Source organism: Leopardus geoffroyi, chromosome C1, assembly GCF_018350155.1.
Source record: "Leopardus geoffroyi isolate Oge1 chromosome C1, O.geoffroyi_Oge1_pat1.0, whole genome shotgun sequence".
Classification (NCBI taxonomy): domain Eukaryota; kingdom Metazoa; phylum Chordata; class Mammalia; order Carnivora; family Felidae; genus Leopardus; species Leopardus geoffroyi.
In genome coordinates this window covers 55,503,133-55,509,132 of record NC_059328.1, presented here as the reverse complement: position 1 = coordinate 55,509,132, position 6,000 = coordinate 55,503,133, and positions in this window count along the sequence as shown.

Sequence of the window (6,000 nt, the reverse complement as noted above, 5' to 3'; positions counted from 1 at the left end):
GGTATAATGTGCTAAGCAAGGAGGCCACTGTGACTGACTGAAGTGAGGTGGAGTGAGGGGGCAGAGAATGAAGTCACAAAGGTAACAAGAGGCCAGATCATGTAAGGCCATGTAGGTCATTGTAAGGTTTTGAACTTTATTTAGAGTAAGATGGGAAGTTGATTAAATAATTTTGAGCAGAGGTGTGACATTTGATTTATTTTTTTAGGTCACTGGGTGGTTTGGGGAGAAAAGACTAATAGGGAAAGGTGAGTCCAAGATACAAGCAGAAAAACCATTACAGAAAAAAAATTACAATATTTTAGCAAGCACATATGGTGACTTGGACTAGAATGCCAGTAGAAGTAATAAATGTTGGAATATGGATATATTTTAAAGATAGAGTTGATGGGATTTGCTAAGAGCTAGATGTGGGCAGCTAAAGAAAGAGAGGAGTCAAAGATGGCTGTGAGCTTTTGGGCCTAAACAATTGGAAGAATAGATTTTTCATCAGTTCAGTTGGGGAAGACTATACAAGGACATGTTTTGGAAGGGGTTTATCTGGCTTAAAAGGAGTAAGAAGGGGAAAAAGATTTTTTTCTAAAATCGTTATGCACCATTGAGTTTTAAGCACAGAATCTGAGAATTTGCAGCCTATGTTCTGAGTATATTTCAATAGCAACCACCTGCAGTAAACAACAGCCTATGCATTATGGTCTGAACATTTATGGTAAGGAGAAGGCAATAGGCAGAAAGTAGGAAAAGAATATTTCAATTAGTAACTGAAGTGATTATGTCTCTTAAGAGGCATGCAGGAATGGGTGTTAATGAGTCTCTGGGTAGAAAAGACCTCACGGAAGATTCTCTATTTTATTTGAGACTTGAAGAAGTTAGCCAGCAGAGGGGGATGGGGTTTGTGGGGGATGGAAGATTAACCTATAATAAGTCAAATAATGAGCAGGTGAAAGGATCCAGAAATGAGAGGATGTGTTTGAGGAATTAGAGAAAGTCAATCATAAGTATAGAGCAAGGAGAGCCAAAAGAAGAATAAGGCAGGAGATGGGTTTAATCCTAACAATTAGATCTGCAATTTTGTAAAATCACTGTGGCTGCTGTGTGACTCCTGCGTAGAGAGTGAACTGCAGGAGCACAGATGTTAGTTATCGAGCCTGAAGACTAAATAGGCTTGTATTCTAACTTGCAGTCTTGGTGAGGGATGATGATGATGGCAGCGGGTTCAAACTTCAGAGATATTTAAGAGCTTATCGATGGCCAAAGAGAAGAGAGAAGCCCTAAGAATGACTCATTACTAGGTTTCTAGGGTGAGCAGCTTGGTGGATGATGGTTCCTTTTACTAAGATGGGAGTGCCAGTTATTAAATTTTTGTCTCTCAGCTCCAAACCTTAGAGTAGGTTTGGACTATCTTTCTCTATTCCACTTTGTGAAGCTGGTGCTTGTGTCTTGCAAACCACATTCCTGCTTCGCCAGCTGGCTTTCCATCAGGCTCTGCCATTGGTGGTGCTAGGGAGACTGCAAAGCTGGAGGAGAAATGCCCCTTAGTGTCTGCTTCCTCTTAGCATTTCTGCAGCAATGATTCTTCCCCCCAGAAGCAGCCAGCCCTTCCCATAGCAGCAGCTGAATGCAGTTGGCAGTTTTCCTGTCACTCGCAGAGCCGGTCTCAACATGCTCCCCACAGCCTACAGAGCCTCTGGATCCCAGGCTTATGGGGAGCCTCCTCTGAACTCAAAGATTCAGGTATCAAAGATTCCAGTTAAACAGCATCTCTTCCTCAGAGGTCTGAATTTAGCTATTGGTGTGTATGTGGGGGGAACCCTCTAATTTTCTAGGTTTTAATAATTCTAGTCTCTTCCCTTTATTCCCTCTGCCTTTCCTGCATCTCCATGATACCTTAGAGGATTTTTTAAATACCTTTTATTTGCATAGTTAGTATTTCTTTACATTAAATTCTCTTTAAGCAAATAACCAGCGTGGTTTCTGTCTCCTAACTGGACTCTGATTGGCACAGAAATTGTTGTTAGGAGTACTCCCAGGAAACAGACCCTAAACAGTGGGATTTGGCCATCATCTTGGTTTTGTGCTCGGCTTGAATGTAGTACTGAGCTCCTTGCTAATAGGAAATGAATACTTGTAACCCATGTCATGCAGAAGTATCATTATTAATTAAGTCATCACCTGTAGTTGATTGGGATAAAGTGCCTAATGAAACAAGTCTATCTGCCATGTTTGACTGTTAGAACAGTAACAATGACTATGACAACTGGTGATAAATAGGTTCTTCTGAATACACTAAAGCACTTAGAGAAAGTACCAACCTTGAGTCCTCATACTCTCTGCTCAAGTCTCATCAAAGAGGTGGAGGGATTCCATGACAGCCTTAAAAGAATCTCTCATTTCCACAGGGCACTTGGTGGCTCAATCAGTTAAGCATCTGATTTCGGCTCAGGTCATGATCTCATGGTTCATGGGTTTGGGCCCTGCATCGGGCTCAGTGCTGACAGCTCAGAGTCTGGAGCCTGCTTCGGATTCTGTGTCTTCCTCTCTCTCTGTCCCTCCCCCACTTCTCTCTCTCAACAATAAATAAACTTTTAAAAAATAGAAAAAAAAAAGAATCTCTCATTTCTTATAGCTACAGGGCTGGCTGCTACTGCTAAAAATGAACAGATATTTAATTGTCCAGTTTACAGAATTTACAACATCAGTTGAATCTATACCCTTGCCAGGTCTCTGGTGTAGAAGTTAGGAAAGTGATAGGGAAGGAGAGGGACCCCAAAACGTGGATTGGGGATACATCTGGATGGACTCAGGCCAAGGTGAGAATTTTGAAATCTCAAGTCACTTTGAACCTCTTCTGTCAGTGGAAGCAGGTTGTCCTCCTGTGTCTAAGGATATCAGCCTTTCCTTGCTTGAGAACTATCCACTATTCCCGTAACTAGGGTCAGATATCCGCATGCTCCAGGGAAACAAGTACAAAGTCCGATCCAGGAGGAAGCAGCTTATAAACCAAAAAAGCTGATTGCCAGATTTTCCTAACTTACATCAATATAAACCTGAGGAATATGTATAGAAATGGATTTTAAGGAAGATGGGATATAAAACCGGATTAAAATAAACTTAAAAGAAATACATGTTTAGACATAACATAACAGTATACATGGCAACTGGTAAAATCCTTACATTGCCAATTTGACCCATGGAACAAGGACTATAATGGTAGAAAGGAAGCCTCTGGAACCTTTCCATCCTACTAGGACAGTAAACAAAGCGAATAGCATATCTTCAAGGGAATTGCAGAGGTTAGTGCCCATTACCAAAGACTTAGAAAGACGTATGAGTGGTGATACCTATCACATTCCCACATAAGTCACCTGTTTGTCCAATGCAGAAGGCAGATCTTGACAAATATCTGAGGATGGTCATAAACTTAATCAGGAGGTGACTTTTGTTGTAGTTAATATTCCACATGTAGTATTTTTACTAAAGCAGATTAACACCATAGCTCCTTGCACCTAGTATTCAGCTAATTAATTGATATGGCAAATGCTTTTTTCTCTACATCTGTTCATAAGGACCAACTAGAAATAGTTTACTACTTATATAGCAGGGCCAGTAGTACATGATTACAGTTTTATCTCAGGGTTACATCAAATCTCCTACTTTGTGCCATAATATTGTCTATAGATATCTTGATCATCTAAATGTACAAAATCAACTGATTCAATATAGTGATTGAATTATGCTGATTGGACCTGATAAACAGGTAGTAGTAAATATATGGGATGGCTAAGTAAATAGCTGGATAGCAGCCAGTCGGGATTCATTACCTGATACAATAGGGGACAATGGAGGAGAAGCAGTTTGTGGGGGTTGAGGGGACAATGATCGGTTTAGTTTTATACATGTCAAGGGGCCTCAGAGTCATTCAAGTGAAGATGTTCAGGAGACGGTTGTATATACTAATCTGGAGTTCAAGAGAACCCTTGTGATATAAATTTGGGAAGTGTTGGCAAAATGATAAATGGTAAGTGAATCCATTAAGTGGGATGAAATTATTAGTAAGAATGTATAGAATGAAAAGACCCAAGACGAAGCCCCAAGGAATGTGAAACTCTACTTAAAAAATCTAGATGAGGAAGAGCCAGTAAAGCAGAAAGAATGAGAAGGAATATCTAGAAAACTAGGAGGTGTTCCAGACGGTGTGGCATCAGAGAAGTAAAGGGAAGTGTGTGTGGTTAAAGGAGAGGAGAGGATCAGTAGTGCAAATGCTGTAGAGTGGAGGAACAAGAGAAGGACTGCGTGTCTGCAGGGTTTACTTCCATGGAAATCATTGATGACTTAGGGATGGACAGCTTCAGTGTGGTGGAGGCTGTAAAACTAGTTTCAGGTGGGTTGAAGAGTGATGGGGGAATGGTTATAAGAGGGTAGAGCCATGGTCAATCGGTGGATAGTGAGGCCAAGTTCACTGAGATAGGAGGATCAAAACAACTGATTTACAGTCGATTTGTATGAAGTTCAGTTGTAAACACCTTGAGTTCTAAACGCCTTTGTATTTTCAATGCCTATTTTGATGACTAGTATGGTATTTGTGAATGGGTCATGATTGACTATGACTAATAAATTCTCATTTCTTAATCCTAGTTATTCTTCTTCATATGGTTGATAGATACTAAACTTGGTAATTGAAGGAGGAAATGGTATTGCCAGACTTCTTATAAAAGCAAGTATGTTCATCTACCCCACTTGGGGCAAGACTATGTAGTGTAGGAGCACACTGCTAAATACACTGGGCCAAATCTGCACAGTCACTTAGAGCTGTAGGACTCAGGGCATTCCTAAGACTCCTTCTTGGCCTTTGTTTTCCTATTTATAAGTTGTTTTGCCATACCTACTTCCTAGAGTAGCAAGGATGAAATAAAATAATAAATCACAATGATAGCACATGGCCAGGCTCATCATCAGTAATCAATAATTTCATATCTTCGAGCCCAACATAGAGAAGTATGAGGCACTGCAGAGAAGCTCCATTCCCCTTCCAAGCTTTTTAGTTCACAGAATTTTAAAGGCATTGTTTGAATAGGAAACACATATGACCCTTGCTTCCGGACTAGAAAATAATCAGTGGTACAACACAGTAGGTCACTAGGATGATCTAAGCAGGCAGTGAAATAAGAAGCTGGTGAATAGATGTGGGCACCAAAATATCCCACATAAATTCCAGTATAAGAAAAGCAAGTGAGCTTAGGGAAAGGGAGAAGTACAGGGAAAAGAAATAACGTGAGTTATGTTAACAAATAGTATACAGAATCAATTTTTCCTGGTGGAGAAACATGATTGGTAAAGCAATGTTTTGATAAAAAGACATGTTTTAATTATAAAGAAGATTTTTCTGCCAGTAGTTCCACCTAGAAAAATATAAAACATATCAAGGTACAATGTTGACATTTCCAAATATAGTAGACTTGTATATCAATGAAAATATTTAAATCAAGTCTTCCCAATCTTATATAATTTTAGATACTTCCACCATTATTCAATTTGATAAATAATATATAAATCTCCCATATATAATTCTGTGATTAATATTACTGAGGTTAGAAAATAGGTCTAAGTAATTGAAATACCTAAAAGTACCAAAAAGTCTAAATACCTATAATAAAAACCCAGCTGGATTGTGCACATCTATCTTTATGGCCACCTGATACAAATGCTTGACTCCATTTGACTTCACAGCACTTTACTGAGGGTCTACACAGCATTCCTGGTGTTGAGAAAATCCAGTATAGTCCTTGGCCTATCCATGGTAGGTCTTAACAAATATTTATTAATAAATAAATAAATAACATAATCATGCTGAGAAAAACAATAGTAGTTTTTTGGATTAATACTTTTATGAGATTTACTTTCATTCATTGCAATTTTCATCAATTGCAATTGATTGATTGAAGAAATTTGTACCTGGCATTTCATCTCTCCACCAGGAAGCACTCAAACCATCTGGCCTTT